The sequence below is a fragment of the Varroa jacobsoni genome, unplaced genomic scaffold, assembly GCF_002532875.2.
Source record: "Varroa jacobsoni isolate VJ856 unplaced genomic scaffold, vjacob_1.0 scaffold_844, whole genome shotgun sequence".
Classification (NCBI taxonomy): Eukaryota; Metazoa; Arthropoda; class Arachnida; order Mesostigmata; family Varroidae; genus Varroa; species Varroa jacobsoni.
In genome coordinates, this window is record NW_019213746.1 from 154884 (window position 1) to 163599 (window position 8716).

The window sequence follows — 8716 nt, forward strand, 5'->3', positions numbered from 1 at the left end:
TGAACATAGAGCTAAATTTGCTGTATTAGAATATTGCATGATCGATAGAAAAGGGGCAAATTCAGAGAAAAAAAAATAGCAACAGAAGTAGACTGTATTCTTTGTATTAGCGTTACGTGTAAAGGGTGACGAAAAAGATGTCTGGACAGTGAAACAAACGCGTTGGCCTGCGAATATTAGGGAGGGTAGGATGGTCTGGATTCAAAGCCGGGCATAAGTACAATTCAAGCGATAGTGGACGCGAAAGTCGAAACATCCGAGGGTGAAGGAACTGACCAAGGTGCCAATAGACTTTCTAATATCAACCAGTGTATACTATTACCAGAGTAATAAGTGTGTAAATGAATACAAAACAAATGCCTCACAAAATTTCATCGCAGTAGTAGGTGATTGGAACACTTACTGTGTACCAGTATTTCATTTTTTATAATCTTGTTTGCCCCGTTGCTTAAACTTCTAAAAGAATCTAATTAATGTAATAGCCAGTTATTCTGTTAGGGGTACGTGGACACCCGATCAAATAAGCAGTGTCAATCATTGGTTGATGCATATTGATAAGAATATTTTCATAGAGGAAATAGTAATGGCACGCCTTCCCCAGTTAGTCCTACTTACCGAAAACAATCGAAATACATTTCGCAAATATATATATGTCCTCATTATTGAGCATTGAGAACCTAGCAGCCGATAATAATAATAACTTGTACCACTGATGACATCCATATTGACTTGGTTAGGAATACTCAGGACCTGCCGCATGCACCTGAAATGCACCCCACACAGCTTTGTCACTAATTACGGATAATTCGTAGGGTTTTAAAGTTTTTTTGAGATACTTTCAGTTTAGACGTTTCTTCCTTTTGAACTACGAAGGAAAAAATATAACAAGTTTATCAAAAAGCATATATTATCATATTTAATGTTCTACTGTCTGGATAAGCCTGATAAGTGGCGATCGATTTGCAGTCCTCTATGTATATAGGGCTTTCGGTAACGACATACGACCGTTACCAATTGACGCGCCGCAAGTTACTCTTGGAAAAGTAACCGCTTTCTTATATAGTATACATTGTATAAGCCAAGTTTAGCTTTAATCTTCCATACTGCACGCCGATTCACTTTCGCATAGTTCGTACTTAGTTCAATGGTTCTTTCATCAAACTGAAATGCATGGCCTCATTTTCGTACAAGCGTCATTCCCTCATCAGAAAAGGTAGTGCGGGACAGTAAGTGAAGGCACCACAAATTTCGTAAATAAGTAGTTGTTGGTCGTTAATAAGGATACGTTCATTAACTTTAACAGCATAAACGTTACAAGCTGATAAAATCGTTAAAAGTTTTACAGCTTATGTAAGTGAGCAACAATATTGAATATCGAAAGCAAACGCGGTGAAAAGTTAACAACAACATTCTTATACGTTTCTTTTTGTATCTCGTCTTCTGGCTAGCGTCATAAATCCACTCGAGCCATTTTGATGTTACATCTAAAAAACGTTGTAGCAGAGCGTGGTTTCGATCCACGGACCTCTGGGTTATGGGCCCAGCACGCTTCCACTGCGCCACTCTGCTGTATGACATAACCGGTCAAAAAGAGATTATAACCAATTGTGAACCAGCTGACTTCAACACACTCCGGTGCTCTAATTACGCATCCGTCGTTTTCACAATTTGGTCCAGAATTAAGTATTATTCAATATTTTTGATCCGGCCGAGACTCTACCAAAATCAAAAACTTACCTTTTTTTGCTCAATTCGAGAGTTTACATCATTGCCAGTTTGCCTACGGTTTCTGAAAAATCCGAGGAAGACTTCGATAAAGCAAATTATCCATGAGACTTCATGGCATAGTTTTACTAAAGACTAATACATATAGCACATTTTTGACTAGGCCAACTGAGCCAATGATAGGCCATATGTAATAATAATTAGGCCAATAATGAACATTACCAGTAAAACTATCGAGACAAATTACTGATTTAAATATAATGACATTCCTTTGTCTGGCACAATACAGATATGTATCACCGAACATGAAAATCCCTTCTTTATCAATGTAATTACACATTTATAGATTTCAGAAATGTGTATAACATATACTTCGTTGACGAGTTCAAGAACGATGACGCGACGTGAGTCTTATGAGGTGACGTGTGTCTATTACATAGCCAAGTTACAGTTGAACGTATGTGCTGCATGTATGCTCGTGTTTGCGTTGTAAAGCATCTGTACTAATTTTTGTAAATCGATTTATTATAGACCAGCATCCATATACAATCGGAAGACTCACAGACCTTATGAGTCACCAACTAATTACATCGAACTTCACATTATCATTCAGCACGAGAAATTGTGTCATAAGTGTGCCGCGTGTTAACATAAGCCCTTAGGATCATTTCATTCTATGTTAGCCTCTTCACTAAGCTATAATATAGTAATTTCTAGAATATTTTTTTGTTTATTCGCAAATAACTAACTAACACTAGCCATGCACTGATAGCTGTGAACTTGGTAAAATACCACTCAGGTAGGCGATATAGGGAAAATTCGTCTGAAAAGAGCAGACGAAACGTGTCATAATCGAGCATACTTCAAGCGGCCAATACCTGCAAAAGGAAGCGGAAAGCCTGAAAAAAATCCGAAGAGCTCAACAAAAAATCGATGCCCTGTTTTTCAAAACGGCCGTCTATTTCTATATAAAATAACCAAATGTCTCTAAAATGGCTCTTTGGGTCATTTCAGTAAGCTTTCGAGCCTTTAGACTTAAACTCCATTGAGGATTACCTGGTTCATCTCTCGGAAATCTTCTTTGAATTCATGAGAAGCCGTATGAAAATTGGCAATAACGTAGACGGTCGACTTGGAACAAAAAGAAAGGATTCTAAAGCCTCGGTGGGAATAGATCCTGCTAGAACGGATCGATTAATAGCTGTTCTTCGATAAAATTTTACAAACAAAGCACTCTCTTCTACCGTGATGAAGTTGTTGTCTTTAGAAGGAGTTAGCGTTCTTCTGACACTAGACGCAGCCAGTAACTGCATGTACGCCGCCACGGCAAGAAGCTTGCCAAGGCCTATCCGAATTTGAACGCTCCATTGTGTCTATATGTACATGATAATAACGAAAGAATAGAAACAGCTGAAACTCTTTATGATTGACGGTAACAACAGTATATGAAGCTATTATGAAACATTAACAGTTTCTTAACCATTTTGCATTTTCACAAAACGCCATATCGTATGAAAGTATTGGACGGATCTAATTAACAAGGTCTGGTTTATTTGATTTACAATGAACTGCTTCGAAATCCGATTTTATGTGTCGATTTCGTCATCTAGCAAAATCTCGCAGATTTAACATTATTAATACAAACAAACAATTAACATAGAACATAGCATTTTGGTGTTATAGCTAAAAAACGTTTTAGCAGAGCGTGGTTTCGATCCACGGACCTCTGGGTTATGGGCCCAGCACGCTTCCACTGCGCCACTCTGCTATGAAGATGTCTGTGCTGGATGTATTAATTCGCCTTTAAAGATCAAGCAGATGTGAACCTATTATATATATATGAGCAGACTGCCCCCCCCCCCTTCCGTCATGGAGTAAATCCAGTGGCTATTGGCTTTGCTGTTGTACGTGTCCAGCGTCCTGGAACAGTCTAGCCTGGAAAATATAGAATAAAAGGATAGACTCCATGCATCCATTACCAACGGTCTGATACAGTAATGCTAACGTAACAGAAGACATACATGGAAAAGGCGCAAATCGTATTGCACACAGCTATGTACTGATAATCATTATAGTTCTTATTGTTATCATTACATATTCGTACCCACGAACGCAGGACGTTAGACGGATTATCTGTTTGATGTATACATCTTTAGATAACACGGCAGATGGACGATAAGCTTTGCGCAATATCTATTTAGAAGTGAGGTGTCGGGGTCCTGTAAGTGACTCACTGCTTTGAAACTGCGGTTGGAGCTAGGCCCAATTAAAGGACATGACTTGACTAAATGGTGCAGTAATGATAACCTAAAATAGGGCAGTGCATAGAATATGATGTAAGTCAGGTCGTTCTATTCAAAACTATAACATCGGGCTTAATTGTTTATTAGCAACGATTTAATAGCAACTTTATATTCTAATTTAAGATGTGTGACCGGCAAATATTCAAGTGGTAGACGGTTGGATATTACATGGCCACGACAAATCCGCCTGTGTTAGTTCGTTCGTCTTCTTTGAAGACGGAGGCAAATGCCAGCTAACATGACCGGGTCGATACAAACCTTGTGGGTTCGGAGTTGCGGAGAACAGATTAAAAAGGGCGCAAAATATTCATGAACTATTGATTGCATTAATCAGGAGGTGATCTGTGATTTGGTTGAACGAACAAAAAAATTGTTCATCTTCAGCTTGAGCCTACTTATTTCCTTGCCAGTTGTAAACCTGCTTGCTGTAGCCAAAGTGTTCAAAGCGCTCCTAAAATTTGTCCTTGTTGGATCCCAACCTGTATGCCCTATTTGAGTTATAGCACACTCCAAAAATTTGCATGCATATATATATATATATATGTATACATATAGAATGCTGACTCTCTATCAACGTTTTATTGAGCAATTACGAATTATACATTTTCAGTACGATCAATTTACATCTTTACAAGTGATCATACAGAATGTAGCATTTTGCTAAAAGTAACACTGTAGCAGAGCGCGGTTTCGACCCACGGGCCTCTGGGATACGGGCCCAGCACGCCTCCACTGCGCCACTGTGGTGCCCCAATGTACTCCTTAACAAGGAATTATATTCATTATATTCAGGAATTATATTCAGCTCATCTTAAAACACTCCAATCCTTTAACTACCTCTAAAGGTATAGATGTGAATCTACTAATACGTATACGTTATTTTCACAATTAAAGGCGAGAATTAGTTAGTATCCAGTATTTTCGGTGTGGACTTTTTTCCCGAAATCGACGTTTTACATCATTGCCAGTTTATCTACGGTTTCTGAAAAGCCCGAGGAATACTTCCATGAGGAAGCTACTCAATAGATGTTATATTTAAGAAACTCAAAACCTGATAGAAATGGCCCAACCAGCTATTTTTAGTACAGCTAGATTTCTAGTATCACAATTGATGGTTCTTTCGAAAAAAAAAAAGATTGATCTTTTGAGACTTCTTTTGCAGTTTTGAGCGCTTCGAGTCCTTGTATGTTTAGGCTATTAAGTCAGGGTTAATTCCACTGCACGTAGCTAATTTAAGCGACGCTTAAACGAACTTTTGTTTGTTTGGTTGTTTTGTTTGTTAACCAGTATCGCGTATTAAGCCTCTTTAGGATTGGATACTATCATCATCGTAGATCATAATATCGGTATAAAAACATTTCACTACCTCAATTATATTCAGTGACTAAATCAAAACGGAAGGGTACTGCGCAGAAAGTTGACCACATTATTTTACTACGAAAGTCCAACGACCGTAAAGCAACTGAGCGTACCATCAAATAGTCAGTAACTTATATCTCACTTAACGCAAAGCGTTATCGTTAACAATGCTAATGCAGTATCATTCAGGACGTTGTTTGGAATGTTGTTGTTGCCAGGAGACACTGTGGTCCATAGTTAACTAGATGATCAGGATAGGCCTGAATTATGATGGTGCGATATAAACCTTCCAGTCCGAATCGGTGTAAACGTGTAACTCACTCTTAATAAGGACAGCTTATCTTTCAACTTCGCCTGATTCTGACGGACCCAAGTAACTAAAGGCTGCCTGAATACTCTGGCAAAGTCGCAATACAGATAGGGCCCTTATGTACGATTCGTACTCGCAATTTAGGATACGACTGGGATGCAGGCAGGCTTATAAGTAAACTCAGTTTTACCTCTAAGAAACAGTTTTGTGTAATTTCATTGCTATCGCTAGTTTCTACACGTAGTAGTCACAATCAAGATGGGAGTATCTAGAGAAGATACGATTTTACGATGAAACTCTTAAATCTTAGGACTGCAGCATAATAGTACTCGCAGAGATTGGCGCAGGAGTAGCAAGGTCTGTATGTTAAATATCATAATAGCTAGTACGTTTCATTGATGTTCTACACACTTGCCGACAATGGTAATGTAAATTGCTATGCGAGTTGTCTACAACGAGGATTTCCTAGCGGTACGTGAAGCAAATTGTCTTGCCAAAAGAAAGGACTTACCCAGCTACTAAACTGACTTCAGACCCCGCTAACCCCAGATTAGCGTTCCGCAGTTTCGTCGATAAGTGCACGATCGATACAATTTCGCATTGATTTTAAATTTTAAAAAATTAAACACACAGGCTAAGAAAATATCCAAATCGTAAAGCTTCGTGAGTTTGAGCTAAGATTTTTCCATTTCAAATTCACAACTTTGAAACTACGTTATAGCCAAAAAGCCGAAGTTGAGAGCGCTTTGAAGACACGTTTATGTGATAAATAATCATCATTAGCGAAAAAATCACACAGACAACTTAGTTAGAAAGTTACCACTTAATATTAAATTGTTGCTCGACAGACGCATTGCAATTCGTTGTACATTATCAAGAAGCTTTTTTTTTTTTTACAAATTGCTACAAGTTCGTTTACGTGTCGATACGCAGTGGCAAAAAGTACTGAAATTATGGCTAAACCGTGCTGTTAGGAGCACTTAGTATGCGGCCAACATTTGTATGATGATTACCGATCTAAGAGAGGCCCTTATTATTGGTCTGTTAGGCTGTCATTTCAATGCGGTAACGTTTACAGCCTGCTAGAGCGTATGATAACGGTAGGCTGAGTCTGATTTTGTCGATAGATCTATTGTGTCGACTAGGATCCGTTCAATCTAATACATCTCTCACGAATATCTATATGGGAAACTTGAAATGACATATACGCCAAAATCTGTAACTAATAAATATGTGGTTTGTGTCCCCCTATGGGCTTGTGGTGGTTTGCGGCTGATGTCTTTGCGAAGTTCGTCTTTCAAGGTTACAATCGACTACAGTGTTCTGGGATCAAAATCAACATGTCGGCTTTCGTCCAAGTGTCAAGACGTGTCAACTGTCCCCGAGCAACTGTAGGTGGATAAGCCCCTCCTAGGACGTCCTCTAAGACACGTACGTCGATCTGAAATACACTTTTTTGGGTAGACGAACGGACGACATTGTAAATTGCCGACCTAAGATATGTATCACACTTCATCACGTCAAAAACAGCTGTAGGCCTCATGGACGTATTCTTCTATGGTAACGCTGTTAAACTAATCTAACTGACGATCTGCTATAGATCAGCCAGCAAAAGCGTGCAAGTCAACGTCGATGAGGGTTCGGGCCTGCTCTCCGTAAGGGCTGCTTGTTTTTTTTCTTTAATTGAAGAGACCCTAAGCGCAAAAAATCTTATCTATCTCTTTGATGAAATGAAATTTATTTTGATCCTGTTCGCGAATACAAATTTCAATTTTACTACTGTGCATACAAGATGCCTATTCAAATACTAATATATTTTAGTGGCTAATTAAAACGACGCTATTACTATTAGCGAGTTTTAAGTAGAATTATGATTTTAGAACTTATTTTTCTATGTGCAGGATCTATTATACGTTTGTATTAACATTTTTATCCGGGCTTCAGTCTCTGCAAAAAATGGGCAACGATATTCTGTAGCAGACGATTTTTGCTAGTTATTGGTACAATAAACAAACATTTGGAACGTTTCAGTATAGCAGAAGGAAAATGGAACTCCACTGAAGCAAACTACTTATTGCGAGAACACAACTAAATAATACTCTAAAATTAAAGTGGCTCAGCCATTAAAGCTCGAAGCTCAACATATATGTACATCCTATTTGCTTCAATCAGTCTGATTCATTCAAGATCCTATTGAAGACTAAGCGTACCAGAATATCCTCGTATAACACTTATTCATAAGACTTGTACTTTTTTTTAGACGTACAACATTAATTAATATAAATTATACAGGTCAAAATGTTAGTATCAGTTTTTTTTTCGTTTCTTTTGTGCCTGCGACAGGGCAATCCGCGCATTTCACGAGGCTCAATTGCTTCGTTAACACGACCTTCAGAGAGGACGCCTTAATACGTGATGTATGGCAAGCGACTTTAACTAAAACATGACGAGTTCTTCTGACCTGCAACTTGGATATGCGAAGAATAATTAATGTTTTTGGATTTGTCGGGTACATAACATAATTGAAAATCCACTAGGGCATATTAATATGCATGTCCCGATGCGATTCCTATGAAGCTTATACATGCAAATTCTCTAACAGTGCGTCTATTAGACTCGGGCCAACAAAATTGAGAGCATTACAAAGTATTGATTTGCAGGTAGTAAAAAACAGAAATCCTCCTAATGTAAGCATTACAAACAAACCTCTATCCCTACACACAAAGCGGCCGAAACAGTTGAATCTCCGGCGGAATATGTAAAAAGCAAGCCAGTCTGAAGCTTTGAAGATACATTTCGGCAATAAATGCAAATTGATAACTTGGCTATTACTTTTCGGCTGAGCCTGACTCATTAGTTATATATGAAACATAATGTTCTGGCATTGATGTATCGTTCATTCTCCTATGTACACGAAATAAATTCGATCTGTCACGCGTTTATGCGCGATAATCGTGCTGATTTTACGATAAAAGCACCCAGAGATGTCTGATCAGCTCTATGCAATTGTTTTTGTTTG

At 38.4% G+C, this 8716-nt stretch overlaps 2 non-coding genes across 2 annotated transcripts; both read right to left on the reverse strand.

Annotated features, from left to right (window-relative positions):
• Positions 1-1497: 1497 nt before the first annotated feature.
• On the reverse strand, positions 1498-1569 carry TRNAM-CAU (transfer RNA methionine (anticodon CAU)). Its single transcript has one exon. It is a non-coding gene; the product is annotated as a tRNA-Met (tRNA).
• Positions 1570-3421: 1852 nt separating this feature from the next.
• Positions 3422-3493, reverse strand: TRNAM-CAU (transfer RNA methionine (anticodon CAU)). Its single transcript has one exon. It is a non-coding gene; the product is annotated as a tRNA-Met (tRNA).
• Between the last annotated feature and the right edge of the window lie 5223 nt (positions 3494-8716).